Source organism: Hoplias malabaricus, unplaced genomic scaffold (assembly GCF_029633855.1).
Source record: "Hoplias malabaricus isolate fHopMal1 unplaced genomic scaffold, fHopMal1.hap1 scaffold_64, whole genome shotgun sequence".
In the NCBI taxonomy this organism is placed as follows: Eukaryota; Metazoa; Chordata; class Actinopteri; order Characiformes; family Erythrinidae; genus Hoplias; species Hoplias malabaricus.
The window spans coordinates 37,538-54,723 of record NW_027100876.1 but is presented as its reverse complement, the minus strand read 5'-3'; positions in this window follow the sequence as shown (position 1 = coordinate 54,723).

Here is a 17,186-nt window from a genome sequence, read left to right as displayed (position 1 = left end):
TGGAATTGATTTTATGAGCTTGTTATACGTCCAATAAAGCAAAATACAGATGCAATGTAGGATATATTGGACTGACTAGGCTTTTCTGATCACACCCTTCTACACGTGTGTTTACCTAGCTTCACTGGAAGTAGGAATCCCATCATGAAATTTACAGTTATATATTATTTATGCAGCACAACATGTCCCTATATCTCAGCTTTGGGATGTGGTAGGGCAAAAATGACCACACCACTCTCTTCGCCAGGACCACCCTGACACACGGCGTGGGTTTGAAGAAGATCTGAGGAGGTCACATTTTTCACCCAAAAAAAAAAAACTTTGTGTTTTTTTAGAATAAATTTTTGACCGTCTCAGATTTTTTCCAAACTCACGGTATTGATTAAGCACATCCTGACTTACACAGGGGTGTGATTATTTTCAGCCTATCTCATCCCAAAGCTGAGATATGAGGACTAACGTAACTGGGATTTCCTCTCAATAGGTTTATTGATATTGAGTATATTGGAATTGAATTTATGAGCTTGTTACACGTCCAATAAAGCAAAATACAGATGCATTGTAGAACATATTGGACTGACTAGGCTTTTCTGATCACACCCTTCTACTCATGTGTTTACCTAGCTTCACTGGAAGTAAGAATCCCATCATGAAATTTACAGTTATACATTTTATGCAGCTCAACATGTCTCTATATCTCAGCTTTGGGATGCGGTAGGGCAAAAATGACCACACCACTCTCTTTGTCAAGATCTCCCTGACACACGGCGTGGGTTTGAAGAAGATCTGAGGAGGTCACATTTTTCACCCCAAAAAAAAAAAACTAAGGGGTACCCCTGTGTGTTTTTTTAGACAAAATTTTTGACCGTCTCAGATTTCTTCCAAACTCACTGTATTGATTAAGCACATCCTGACTTACACAGGGGTGTGATTATTTTCAGCCTATCTCATCCCAAAGCTGAGATATGAGAACTAACGTAACTGGGATTTCCTCTCAATAGGTTTATTGGTATTGAGTATATTGGAATTGAATTTATGAGCTTGTTATACGTCCAATAAAGCAAAATACAGATGCAATGTAGGATATATTGGACTGACTAGGCTTTTCTGATCACACCCTTCTACACGTGTGTTTACCTAGCTTCACTGGAAGTAAGAATCCCATCATGAAATTTACAGTTATATATTATTTATGCAGCACAACATGTCCCTATATCTCAGCTTTGGGATGTGGTAGGGCAAAAATGACCACACCACTCTCTTCGCCAGGACCACCCTGACACACGGCGTGGGTTTGAAGAAGATCTGAGGAGGTCACATTTTTCACCCAAAAAAAAAAAACTTTGTGTTTTTTTAGAATAAATTTTTGACCGTCTCAGATTTTTTCCAAACTCACGGTATTTATTAAGCACATCCTGACTTACACAGGGGTGTGATTATTTTCAGCCTATCTCATCCCAAAGCTGAGATATGAGGACTAACGTAACTGGGATTTCCTCTCAATAGGTTTATTGATATTGAGTATATTGGAATTGAATTTATGAGCTTGTTACACGTCCAATAAAGCAAAATACAGATGCATTGTAGGACATATTGGACTGACTAGGCTTTTCTGATCACACCCTTCTACTCATGTGTTTACCTAGCTTCACTGGAAGTAAGAATCCCATCATGAAATTTACAGTTATACATTTTATGCAGCACAACATGTCTCTATATCTCAGCTTTGGGATGTGGTAGGGCAAAAATGACCACACCACTCTCTTTGTCAAGATCTCCCTGACACACGGCGTGGGTTTGAAGAAGATCTGAGGAGGTCACATTTTTCACCCAAAAAAACAAAACTTTGTGTTTTTTTAGAATAAATTTTTGACCGTCTCAGATTTTTTCCAAACTCACGGTATTGATTAAGCACATCCTGACTTACACAGGGGTGTGATTATTTTCAGCCTATCTCATCCCAAAGCTGAGATATGAGGACTAACGTAACTGGGATTTCCTCTCAATAGGTTTATTGATATTGAGTATATTGGAATTGAATTTATGAGCTTGTTACATGTCCAATAAAGCAAAATACAGATGCATTGTAGGACATATTGGACTGACTAGGCTTTTCTGATCACACCCTTCTACTCATGTGTTTACCTAGCTTCACTGGAAGTAAGAATCCCATCATGAAATTTACAGTTATACATTTTATGCAGCTCAAAATGTCTCTATATCTCAGCTTTGGGATGCGGTAGGGCAAAAATGACCACACCACTCTCTTTGTCAAGATCTCCCTGACACACGGCGTGGGTTTGAAGAAGATCTGAGGAGGTCACATTTTTCACCCAAAAAAAAAAAAACTAAGGGGTACCCCTGTGTGTTTTTTTAGACAAAATTTTTGACCGTCTCAGATTTCTTCCAAACTCACTGTATTGATTAAGCACATCCTTACTTACACAGGGGTGTGATTATTTTCAGCCTATCTCATCCCAAAGCTGAGATATGAGAACTAACGTAACTGGGATTTCCTCTCAATAGGTTTATTGATATTGAGTATATTGGAATTGAATCTATGAACTTGTTACATGTCCAATAAAGCAAAATACAGATGCATTGTAGGACATATTGGACTGACTAGGCTTTTCTGATCACACCCTTCTACTCATGTGTTTACCTAGCTTCACTGGAAGTAAGAATCCCATCATGAAATTTACAGTTATACATTTTATGCAGCTCAACATGTCTCTATATCTCAGCTTTGGGATGTGGTAGGGCAAAAATGACCACACCACTCTCTTTGTCAAGATCTCCCTGACACACGGGGTGGGTTTGAAGAAGATCTGAGGAGGTCACATTTTTCACCCAAAAAAAAAAAAACTAAGGGGTACCCCTGTGTGTTTTTTTAGACAAAATTTTTGACCGTCTCAGATTTCTTCCAAACTCACTGTATTGATTAAGCACATCCTGACTTACACAGGGGTGTGATTATTTTCAGCCTATCTCATCCCAAAGCTGAGATATGAGAACTAACGTAACTGGGATTTCCTCTCAATAGGTTTATTGGAATTGAGTATATTGGAATTGAATTTATGAGCTTGTTATACGTCCAATAAAGCAAAATACAGATGCAATGTAGGATATATTGGACTGACTAGGCTTTTCTGATCACACCCTTCTACACGTGTGTTTACCTAGCTTCACTGGAAGTAGGAATCCCATCATGAAATTTACAGTTATATATTATTTATGCAGCACAACATGTCCCTATATCTCAGCTTTGGGATGTGGTAGGGCAAAAATGACCACACCACTCTCTTCGCCAGGACCACCCTGACACACGGCGTGGGTTTGAAGAAGATCTGAGGAGGTCACATTTTTCACCCAAAAAAAAAAACTTTGTGTTTTTTTAGAATAAATTTTTGACCGTCTCAGATTTTTTCCAAACTCACGGTATTGATTAACCACATCCTGACTTACACAGGGGTGTGATTATTTTCAGCCTATCTCATCCCAAAGCTGAGATATGAGGACTAACGTAACTGGGATTTCCTCTCAATAGGTTTATTGATATTGAGTATATTGGAATTGAATTTATGAGCTTGTTACACGTCCAATAAAGCAAAATACAGATGCATTGTAGGACATATTGGACTGACTAGGCTTTTCTGATCACACCCTTCTACTCATGTGTTTACTAGCTTCACTGGAAGTAAGAATCCCATCATGAAATTTACAGTTATACATTTTATGCAGCTCAACATGTCTCTATATCTCAGCTTTGGGATGTGGTAGGGCAAAAATGACCACACCACTCTCTTTGTCAAGATCTCCCTGACACACGGCGTGGGTTTGAAGAAGATCTGAGGAGGTCACATTTTTCACCCAAAAAAAAAAAACTAAGGGGTACCCCTGTGTGTTTTTTTAGACAAAATTTTTGACCGTCTCAGATTTCTTCCAAACTCACTGTATTGATTAAGCACATCCTGACTTACACAGGGGTGTGATTATTTTCAGCCTATCTCATCCCAAAGCTGAGATATGAGGACTAACGTAACTGGGATTTCCTCTCAATAGGTTTATTGATATTGAGTATATTGGAATTGAATTTATGAGCTTGTTACACGTCCAATAAAGCAAAATACAGATGCATTGTAGAACATATTGGACTGACTAGGCTTTTCTGATCACACCCTTCTACTCATGTGTTTACCTAGCTTCACTGGAAGTAAGAATCCCATCATGAAATTTACAGTTATACATTTTATGCAGCTCAACATGTCTCTATATCTCAGCTTTGGGATGTGGTAGGGCAAAAATGACCACACCACTCTCTTTGTCAAGATCTCCCTGACACACGGGGTGGGTTTGAAGAAGATCTGAGGAGGTCACATTTTTCACCCAAAAAAAAAAAAACTAAGGGGTACCCCTGTGTGTTTTTTTAGACAAAATTTTTGACCGTCTCAGATTTCTTCCAAACTCACTGTATTGATTAAGCACATCCTGACTTACACAGGGGTGTGATTATTTTCAGCCTATCTCATCCCAAAGCTGAGATATGAGAACTAACGTAACTGGGATTTCCTCTCAATAGGTTTATTGGAATTGAGTATATTGGAATTGAATTTATGAGCTTGTTATACGTCCAATAAAGCAAAATACAGATGCAATGTAGGATATATTGGACTGACTAGGCTTTTCTGATCACACCCTTCTACACGTGTGTTTACCTAGCTTCACTGGAAGTAGGAATCCCATCATGAAATTTACAGTTATATATTATTTATGCAGCACAACATGTCCCTATATCTCAGCTTTGGGATGTGGTAGGGCAAAAATGACCACACCACTCTCTTCGCCAGGACCACCCTGACACACGGCGTGGGTTTGAAGAAGATCTGAGGAGGTCACATTTTTCACCCAAAAAAAAAAACTTTGTGTTTTTTTAGAATAAATTTTTGACCGTCTCAGATTTTTTCCAAACTCACGGTATTGATTAAGCACATCCTGACTTACACAGGGGTGTGATTATTTTCAGCCTATCTCATCCCAAAGCTGAGATATGAGGACCAACGTAACTGGGATTTCCTCTCAATAGGTTTATTGATATTGAGTATATTGGAATTGAATTTATGAGCTTGTTACACGTCCAATAAAGCAAAATACAGATGCATTGTAGAACATATTGGACTGACTAGGCTTTTCTGATCACACCCTTCTACTCATGTGTTTACCTAGCTTCACTGGAAGTAAGAATCCCATCATGAAATTTACAGTTATACATTTTATGCAGCTCAACATGTCTCTATATCTCAGCTTTGGGATGTGGTAGGGCAAAAATGACCACACCACTCTCTTTGTCAAGATCTCCCTGACACACGGCGTGGGTTTGAAGAAGATCTGAGGAGGTCACATTTTTCACCCAAAAAAAAAAAACTGTGTTTTTTTAGAATAAATTTTTGACCGTCTCAGATTTTTTCCAAACTCACGGTATTGATTAAGCACATCCTGACTTACACAGGGGTGTGATTATTTTCAGCCTATCTCATCCCAAAGCTGAGATATGAGGACTAACGTAACTGGGATTTCCTCTCAATAGGTTTATTGATATTGAGTATATTGGAATTGAATTTATGAGCTTAATACACGTCCAATAAAGCAAAATACAGATGCATTGTAGAACATATTGGACTGACTAGGCTTTTCTGATCACACCCTTCTACTCATGTGTTTACCTAGCTTCACTGGAAGTAAGAATCCCATCATGAAATTTACAGTTATACATTTTATGCAGCTCAACATGTCTCTATATCTCAGCTTTGGGATGTGGTAGGGCAAAAATGACCACACCACTCTCTTTGTCAAGATCTCCCTGACACACGGCGTGGGTTTGAAGAAGATCTGAGGAGGTCACATTTTTCACCCAAAAAAAAAAACTGTGTTTTTTTAGACAAAATTTTTGACCGTCTCAGATTTTTTCCAAACTCACGGTATTAATTAAGCACATCCTGACTTACACAGGGGTGTGATTATTTTCAGCCTATCTCATCCCAAAGCTGAGATATGAGGACTAACGTAACTGGGATTTCCTCTCAATAGGTTTATTGATATTGAGTATATTGGAATTGAATTTATGAGCTTAATACACGTCCAATAAAGCAAAATACAGATGCATTGTAGAACATATTGGACTGACTAGGCTTTTCTGATCACACCCTTCTACTCATGTGTTTACCTAGCTTCACTGGAAGTAAGAATCCCATCATGAAATTTACAGTTATACATTTTATGCAGCTCAACATGTCTCTATATCTCAGCTTTGGGATGTGGTAGGGCAAAAATGACCACACCACTCTCTTTGTCAAGATCTCCCTGACACACGGCGTGGGTTTGAAGAAGATCTGAGGAGGTCACATTTTTCACCCAAAAAAAAAAAAACTAAGGGGTACCCCTGAGTGTTTTTTTAGACAAAATTTTTGACCGTCTCAGATTTCTTCCAAACTCACTGTATTGATTAAGCACATCCTGACTTACACAGGGGTGTGATTATTTTCAGCCTATCTCATCCCAAAGCTGAGATATGAGGACTAACGTAACTGGGATTTCCTCTCAATAGGTTTATTGATATTGAGTATATTGGAATTGAATTTATGAGCTTGTTACACGTCCAATAAAGCAAAATACAGATGCATTGTAGAACATATTGGACTGACTAGGCTTTTCTGATCACACCCTTCTACTCATGTGTTTACCTAGCTTCACTGGAAGTAAGAATCCCATCATGAAATTTACAGTTATACATTTTATGCAGCTCAACATGTCTCTATATCTCAGCTTTGGGATGTGGTAGGGCAAAAATGACCACACCACTCTCTTTGTCAAGATCTCCCTGACACACAGGGTGGGTTTGAAGAAGATCTGAGGAGGTCACATTTTTCACCCAAAAAAAAAAAAACTAAGGGGTACCCCTGTGTGTTTTTTTAGACAAAATTTTTGACCGTCTCAGATTTCTTCCAAACTCACTGTATTGATTAAGCACATCCTGACTTACACAGGGGTGTGATTATTTTCAGCCTATCTCATCCCAAAGCTGAGATATGAGAACTAACGTAACTGGGATTTCCTCTCAATAGGTTTATTGGTATTGAGTATATTGGAATTGAATTTATGAGCTTGTTATACGTCCAATAAAGCAAAATACAGATGCAATGTAGGATATATTGGACTGACTAGGCTTTTCTGATCACACCCTTCTACACGTGTGTTTACCTAGCTTCACTGGAAGTAGGAATCCCATCATGAAATTTACAGTTATATATTATTTATGCAGCACAACATGTCCCTATATCTCAGCTTTGGGATGTGGTAGGGCAAAAATGACCACACCACTCTCTTCGCCAGGACCACCCTGACACACGGCGTGGGTTTGAAGAAGATCTGAGGAGGTCACATTTTTCACCCAAAAAAAAAAACTTTGTGTTTTTTTAGAATAAATTTTTGACCGTCTCAGATTTTTTCCAAACTCACGGTATTGATTAAGCACATCCTGACTTACACAGGGGTGTGATTATTTTCAGCCTATCTCATCCCAAAGCTGAGATATGAGGACCAACGTAACTGGGATTTCCTCTCAATAGGTTTATTGATATTGAGTATATTGGAATTGAATTTATGAGCTTGTTACACGTCCAATAAAGCAAAATACAGATGCATTGTAGAACATATTGGACTGACTAGGCTTTTCTGATCACACCCTTCTACTCATGTGTTTACCTAGCTTCACTGGAAGTAAGAATCCCATCATGAAATTTACAGTTATACATTTTATGCAGCTCAACATGTCTCTATATCTCAGCTTTGGGATGTGGTAGGGCAAAAATGACCACACCACTCTCTTTGTCAAGATCTCCCTGACACACGGCGTGGGTTTGAAGAAGATCTGAGGAGGTCACATTTTTCACCCAAAAAAAAAAAACTGTGTTTTTTTAGAATAAATTTTTGACCGTCTCAGATTTTTTCCAAACTCACGGTATTGATTAAGCACATCCTGACTTACACAGGGGTGTGATTATTTTCAGCCTATCTCATCCCAAAGCTGAGATATGAGGACTAACGTAACTGGGATTTCCTCTCAATAGGTTTATTGATATTGAGTATATTGGAATTGAATTTATGAGCTTAATACACGTCCAATAAAGCAAAATACAGATGCATTGTAGAACATATTGGACTGACTAGGCTTTTCTGATCACACCCTTCTACACGTGTGTTTACCTAGCTTCACTGGAAGTAGGAATCCCATCATGAAATTTACAGTTATATATTATTTATGCAGCACAACATGTCCCTATATCTCAGCTTTGGGATGTGGTAGGGCAAAAATGACCACACCACTCTCTTCGCCAGGACCACCCTGACACACGGCGTGGGTTTGAAGAAGATCTGAGGAGGTCACATTTTTCACCCAAAAAAAAAAACTTTGTGTTTTTTTAGAATACATTTTTGACCGTCTCAGATTTTTTCCAAACTCACGGTATTGATTAAGCACATCCTGACTTACACAGGGGTGTGATTATTTTCAGCCTATCTCATCCCAAAGCTGAGATATGAGGACCAACGTAACTGGGATTTCCTCTCAATAGGTTTATTGATATTGAGTATATTGGAATTGAATTTATGAGCTTGTTACACGTCCAATAAAGCAAAATACAGATGCATTGTAGAACATATTGGACTGACTAGGCTTTTCTGATCACACCCTTCTACTCATGTGTTTACCTAGCTTCACTGGAAGTAAGAATCCCATCATGAAATTTACAGTTATACATTTTATGCAGCTCAACATGTCTCTATATCTCAGCTTTGGGATGTGGTAGGGCAAAAATGACCACACCACTCTCTTTGTCAAGATCTCCCTGACACACGGCGTGGGTTTGAAGAAGATCTGAGGAGGTCACATTTTTCACCCAAAAAAAAAAAACTGTGTTTTTTTAGAATAAATTTTTGACCGTCTCAGATTTTTTCCAAACTCACGGTATTGATTAAGCACATCCTGACTTACACAGGGGTGTGATTATTTTCAGCCTATCTCATCCCAAAGCTGAGATATGAGGACTAACGTAACTGGGATTTCCTCTCAATAGGTTTATTGATATTGAGTATATTGGAATTGAATTTATGAGCTTAATACACGTCCAATAAAGCAAAATACAGATGCATTGTAGAACATATTGGACTGACTAGGCTTTTCTGATCACACCCTTCTACTCATGTGTTTACCTAGCTTCACTGGAAGTAAGAATCCCATCATGAAATTTACAGTTATACATTTTATGCAGCTCAACATGTCTCTATATCTCAGCTTTGGGATGTGGTAGGGCAAAAATGACCACACCACTCTCTTTGTCAAGATCTCCCTGACACACGGCGTGGGTTTGAAGAAGATCTGAGGAGGTCACATTTTTCACCCAAAAAAAAAAACTGTGTTTTTTTAGACAAAATTTTTGACCGTCTCAGATTTTTTCCAAACTCACGGTATTAATTAAGCACATCCTGACTTACACAGGGGTGTGATTATTTTCAGCCTATCTCATCCCAAAGCTGAGATATGAGGACTAACGTAACTGGGATTTCCTCTCAATAGGTTTATTGATATTGAGTATATTGGAATTGAATTTATGAGCTTAATACACGTCCAATAAAGCAAAATACAGATGCATTGTAGAACATATTGGACTGACTAGGCTTTTCTGATCACACCCTTCTACTCATGTGTTTACCTAGCTTCACTGGAAGTAAGAATCCCATCATGAAATTTACAGTTATACATTTTATGCAGCTCAACATGTCTCTATATCTCAGCTTTGGGATGTGGTAGGGCAAAAATTACCACACCACTCTCTTTGTCAAGATCTCCCTGACACACGGCGTGGGTTTGAAGAAGATCTGAGGAGGTCACATTTTTCACCCAAAAAAAAAAAAACTGTGTTTTTTTAGAATAAATTTTTGACCGTCTCAGATTTTTTCCAAACTCACGGTATTGATTAAGCACATCCTGACTTACACAGGGGTGTGATTATTTTCAGCCTATCTCATCCCAAAGCTGAGATATGAGGACTAACGTAACTGGGATTTCCTCTCAATAGGTTTATTGATATTGAGTATATTGGAATTGAATTTATGAGCTTAATACACGTCCAATAAAGCAAAATACAGATGCATTGTAGAACATATTGGACTGACTAGGCTTTTCTGATCACACCCTTCTACTCATGTGTTTACCTAGCTTCACTGGAAGTAAGAATCCCATCATGAAATTTACAGTTATACATTTTATGCAGCTCAACATGTCTCTATATCTCAGCTTTGGGATGTGGTAGGGCAAAAATGACCACACCACTCTCTTTGTCAAGATCTCCCTGACACACGGCGTGGGTTTGAAGAAGATCTGAGGAGGTCACATTTTTCACCCAAAAAAAAAAACTGTGTTTTTTTAGACAAAATTTTTGACCGTCTCAGATTTTTTCCAAACTCACGGTATTAATTAAGCACATCCTGACTTACACAGGGGTGTGATTATTTTCAGCCTATCTCATCCCAAAGCTGAGATATGAGGACTAACGTAACTGGGATTTCCTCTCAATAGGTTTATTGATATTGAGTATATTGGAATTGAATTTATGAGCTTAATACACGTCCAATAAAGCAAAATACAGATGCATTGTAGAACATATTGGACTGACTAGGCTTTTCTGATCACACCCTTCTACTCATGTGTTTACCTAGCTTCACTGGAAGTAAGAATCCCATCATGAAATTTACAGTTATACATTTTATGCAGCTCAACATGTCTCTATATCTCAGCTTTGGGATGTGGTAGGGCAAAAATGACCACACCACTCTCTTTGTCAAGATCTCCCTGACACACGGCGTGGGTTTGAAGAAGATCTGAGGAGGTCACATTTTTCACCCAAAAAAAAAAAAACTAAGGGGTACCCCTGAGTGTTTTTTTAGACAAAATTTTTGACCGTCTCAGATTTCTTCCAAACTCACTGTATTGATTAAGCACATCCTGACTTACACAGGGGTGTGATTATTTTCAGCCTATCTCATCCCAAAGCTGAGATATGAGGACTAACGTAACTGGGATTTCCTCTCAATAGGTTTATTGATATTGAGTATATTGGAATTGAATTTATGAGCTTGTTACACGTCCAATAAAGCAAAATACAGATGCATTGTAGAACATATTGGACTGACTAGGCTTTTCTGATCACACCCTTCTACTCATGTGTTTACCTAGCTTCACTGGAAGTAAGAATCCCATCATGAAATTTACAGTTATACATTTTATGCAGCTCAACATGTCTCTATATCTCAGCTTTGGGATGTGGTAGGGCAAAAATGACCACACCACTCTCTTTGTCAAGATCTCCCTGACACACAGGGTGGGTTTGAAGAAGATCTGAGGAGGTCACATTTTTCACCCAAAAAAAAAAAAACTAAGGGGTACCCCTGTGTGTTTTTTTAGACAAAATTTTTGACCGTCTCAGATTTCTTCCAAACTCACTGTATTGATTAAGCACATCCTGACTTACACAGGGGTGTGATTATTTTCAGCCTATCTCATCCCAAAGCTGAGATATGAGAACTAACGTAACTGGGATTTCCTCTCAATAGGTTTATTGGAATTGAGTATATTGGAATTGAATTTATGAGCTTGTTATACGTCCAATAAAGCAAAATACAGATGCAATGTAGGATATATTGGACTGACTAGGCTTTTCTGATCACACCCTTCTACACGTGTGTTTACCTAGCTTCACTGGAAGTAGGAATCCCATCATGAAATTTACAGTTATATATTATTTATGCAGCACAACATGTCCCTATATCTCAGCTTTGGGATGTGGTAGGGCAAAAATGACCACACCACTCTCTTCGCCAGGACCACCCTGACACACGGCGTGGGTTTGAAGAAGATCTGAGGAGGTCACATTTTTCACCCAAAAAAAAAAACTTTTGACCGTCTCAGATTTTTTCCAAACTCACGGTATTGATTAAGCACATCCTGACTTACACAGGGGTGTGATTATTTTCAGCCTATCTCATCCCAAAGCTGAGATATGAGGACCAACGTAACTGGGATTTCCTCTCAATAGGTTTATTGATATTGAGTATATTGGAATTGAATTTATGAGCTTGTTACACGTCCAATAAAGCAAAATACAGATGCATTGTAGAACATATTGGACTGACTAGGCTTTTCTGATCACACCCTTCTACTCATGTGTTTACCTAGCTTCACTGGAAGTAAGAATCCCATCATGAAATTTACAGTTATACATTTTATGCAGCTCAACATGTCTCTATATCTCAGCTTTGGGATGTGGTAGGGCAAAAATGACCACACCACTCTCTTTGTCAAGATCTCCCTGACACACGGCGTGGGTTTGAAGAAGATCTGAGGAGGTCACATTTTTCACCCAAAAAAAAAAAACTAAGGGGTACCCCTGTGTGTTTTTTTAGACAAAATTTTTGACCGTCTCAGATTTCTTCCAAACTCACTGTATTGATTAAGCACATCCTGACTTACACAGGGGTGTGATTATTTTCAGCCTATCTCATCCCAAAGCTGAGATATGAGGACTAACGTAACTGGGATTTCCTCTCAATAGGTTTATTGATATTGAGTATATTGGAATTGAATTTATGAGCTTGTTACACGTCCAATAAAGCAAAATACAGATGCATTGTAGAACATATTGGACTGACTAGGCTTTTCTGATCACACCCTTCTACTCATGTGTTTACCTAGCTTCACTGGAAGTAAGAATCCCATCATGAAATTTACAGTTATACATTTTATGCAGCTCAACATGTCTCTATATCTCAGCTTGGGATGTGGTAGGGCAAAAATGACCACACCACTCTCTTTGTCAAGATCTCCCTGACACACGGGGTGGGTTTGAAGAAGATCTGAGGAGGTCACATTTTTCACCCAAAAAAAAAAAAACTAAGGGGTACCCCTGTGTGTTTTTTTAGACAAAATTTTTGACCGTCTCAGATTTCTTCCAAACTCACTGTATTGATTAAGCACATCCTGACTTACACAGGGGTGTGATTATTTTCAGCCTATCTCATCCCAAAGCTGAGATATGAGAACTAACGTAACTGGGATTTCCTCTCAATAGGTTTATTGGAATTGAGTATATTGGAATTGAATTTATGAGCTTGTTATACGTCCAATAAAGCAAAATACAGATGCAATGTAGGATATATTGGACTGACTAGGCTTTTCTGATCACACCCTTCTACACGTGTGTTTACCTAGCTTCACTGGAAGTAGGAATCCCATCATGAAATTTACAGTTATATATTATTTATGCAGCACAACATGTCCCTATATCTCAGCTTTGGGATGTGGTAGGGCAAAAATGACCACACCACTCTCTTCGCCAGGACCACCCTGACACACGGCGTGGGTTTGAAGAAGATCTGAGGAGGTCACATTTTTCACCCAAAAAAAAAAACTTTGTGTTTTTTTAGAATAAATTTTTGACCGTCTCAGATTTTTTCCAAACTCACGGTATTGATTAAGCACATCCTGACTTACACAGGGGTGTGATTATTTTCAGCCTATCTCATCCCAAAGCTGAGATATGAGGACCAACGTAACTGGGATTTCCTCTCAATAGGTTTATTGATATTGAGTATATTGGAATTGAATTTATGAGCTTGTTACACGTCCAATAAAGCAAAATACAGATGCATTGTAGAACATATTGGACTGACTAGGCTTTTCTGATCACACCCTTCTACTCATGTGTTTACCTAGCTTCACTGGAAGTAAGAATCCCATCATGAAATTTACAGTTATACATTTTATGCAGCTCAACATGTCTCTATATCTCAGCTTTGGGATGTGGTAGGGCAAAAATGACCACACCACTCTCTTTGTCAAGATCTCCCTGACACACGGCGTGGGTTTGAAGAAGATCTGAGGAGGTCACATTTTTCACCCAAAAAAAAAAAACTGTGTTTTTTTAGAATAAATTTTTGACCGTCTCAGATTTTTTCCAAACTCACGGTATTGATTAAGCACATCCTGACTTACACAGGGGTGTGATTATTTTCAGCCTATCTCATCCCAAAGCTGAGATATGAGGACTAACGTAACTGGGATTTCCTCTCAATAGGTTTATTGATATTGAGTATATTGGAATTGAATTTATGAGCTTAATACACGTCCAATAAAGCAAAATACAGATGCATTGTAGAACATATTGGACTGACTAGGCTTTTCTGATCACACCCTTCTACTCATGTGTTTACCTAGCTTCACTGGAAGTAAGAATCCCATCATGAAATTTACAGTTATACATTTTATGCAGCTCAACATGTCTCTATATCTCAGCTTTGGGATGTGGTAGGGCAAAAATGACCACACCACTCTCTTTGTCAAGATCTCCCTGACACACGGCGTGGGTTTGAAGAAGATCTGAGGAGGTCACATTTTTCACCCAAAAAAAAAAACTGTGTTTTTTTAGACAAAATTTTTGACCGTCTCAGATTTTTTCCAAACTCACGGTATTAATTAAGCACATCCTGACTTACACAGGGGTGTGATTATTTTCAGCCTATCTCATCCCAAAGCTGAGATATGAGGACTAACGTAACTGGGATTTCCTCTCAATAGGTTTATTGATATTGAGTATATTGGAATTGAATTTATGAGCTTGTTACACGTCCAATAAAGCAAAATACAGATGCATTGTAGAACATATTGGACTGACTAGGCTTTTCTGATCACACCCTTCTACTCATGTGTTTACCTAGCTTCACTGGAAGTAAGAATCCCATCATGAAATTTACAGTTATACATTTTATGCAGCTCAACATGTCTCTATATCTCAGCTTTGGGATGTGGTAGGGCAAAAATGACCACACCACTCTCTTTGTCAAGATCTCCCTGACACACGGCGTGGGTTTGAAGAAGATCTGAGGAGGTCACATTTTTCACCCAAAAAAAAAAAACTAAGGGGTACCCCTGTGTGTTTTTTTAGACAAAATTTTTGACCGTCTCAGATTTCTTCCAAACTCACTGTATTGATTAAGCACATCCTGACTTACACAGGGGTGTGATTATTTTCAGCCTATCTCATCCCAAAGCTGAGATATGAGGACTAACGTAACTGGGATTTCCTCTCAATAGGTTTATTGATATTGAGTATATTGGAATTGAATTTATGAGCTTGTTACACGTCCAATAAAGCAAAATACAGATGCATTGTAGAACATATTGGACTGACTAGGCTTTTCTGATCACACCCTTCTACTCATGTGTTTACCTAGCTTCACTGGAAGTAAGAATCCCATCATGAAATTTACAGTTATACATTTTATGCAGCTCAACATGTCTCTATATCTCAGCTTTGGGATGTGGTAGGGCAAAAATGACCACACCACTCTCTTTGTCAAGATCTCCCTGACACACGGGGTGGGTTTGAAGAAGATCTGAGGAGGTCACATTTTTCACCCAAAAAAAAAAAAACTAAGGGGTACCCCTGTGTGTTTTTTTAGACAAAATTTTTGACCGTCTCAGATTTCTTCCAAACTCACTGTATTGATTAAGCACATCCTGACTTACACAGGGGTGTGATTATTTTCAGCCTATCTCATCCCAAAGCTGAGATATGAGAACTAACGTAACTGGGATTTCCTCTCAATAGGTTTATTGGAATTGAGTATATTGGAATTGAATTTATGAGCTTGTTATACGTCCAATAAAGCAAAATACAGATGCAATGTAGGATATATTGGACTGACTAGGCTTTTCTGATCACACCCTTCTACACGTGTGTTTACCTAGCTTCACTGGAAGTAGGAATCCCATCATGAAATTTACAGTTATATATTATTTATGCAGCACAACATGTCCCTATATCTCAGCTTTGGGATGTGGTAGGGCAAAAATGACCACACCACTCTCTTCGCCAGGACCACCCTGACACACGGCGTGGGTTTGAAGAAGATCTGAGGAGGTCACATTTTTCACCCAAAAAAAAAAACTTTGTGTTTTTTTAGAATAAATTTTTGACCGTCTCAGATTTTTTCCAAACTCACGGTATTGATTAAGCACATCCTGACTTACACAGGGGTGTGATTATTTTCAGCCTATCTCATCCCAAAGCTGAGATATGAGGACCAACGTAACTGGGATTTCCTCTCAATAGGTTTATTGATATTGAGTATATTGGAATTGAATTTATGAGCTTGTTACACGTCCAATAAAGCAAAATACAGATGCATTGTAGAACATATTGGACTGACTAGGCTTTTCTGATCACACCCTTCTACTCATGTGTTTACCTAGCTTCACTGGAAGTAAGAATCCCATCATGAAATTTACAGTTATACATTTTATGCAGCTCAACATGTCTCTATATCTCAGCTTTGGGATGTGGTAGGGCAAAAATGACCACACCACTCTCTTTGTCAAGATCTCCCTGACACACGGCGTGGGTTTGAAGAAGATCTGAGGAGGTCACATTTTTCACCCAAAAAAAAAAAACTGTGTTTTTTTAGAATAAATTTTTGACCGTCTCAGATTTTTTCCAAACTCACGGTATTGATTAAGCACATCCTGACTTACACAGGGGTGTGATTATTTTCAGCCTATCTCATCCCAAAGCTGAGATATGAGGACTAACGTAACTGGGATTTCCTCTCAATAGGTTTATTGATATTGAGTATATTGGAATTGAATTTATGAGCTTAATACACGTCCAATAAAGCAAAATACAGATGCATTGTAGAACATATTGGACTGACTAGGCTTTTCTGATCACACCCTTCTACTCATGTGTTTACCTAGCTTCACTGGAAGTAAGAATCCCATCATGAAATTTACAGTTATACATTTTATGCAGCTCAACATGTCTCTATATCTCAGCTTTGGGATGTGGTAGGGCAAAAATGACCACACCACTCTCTTTGTCAAGATCTCCCTGACACACGGCGTGGGTTTGAAGAAGATCTGAGGAGGTCACATTTTTCACCCAAAAAAAAAAACTGTGTTTTTTTAGACAAAATTTTTGACCGTCTCAGATTTTTTCCAAACTCACGGTATTAATTAAGCACATCCTGACTTACACAGGGGTGTGATTATTTTCAGCCTATCTCATCCCAAAGCTGAGATA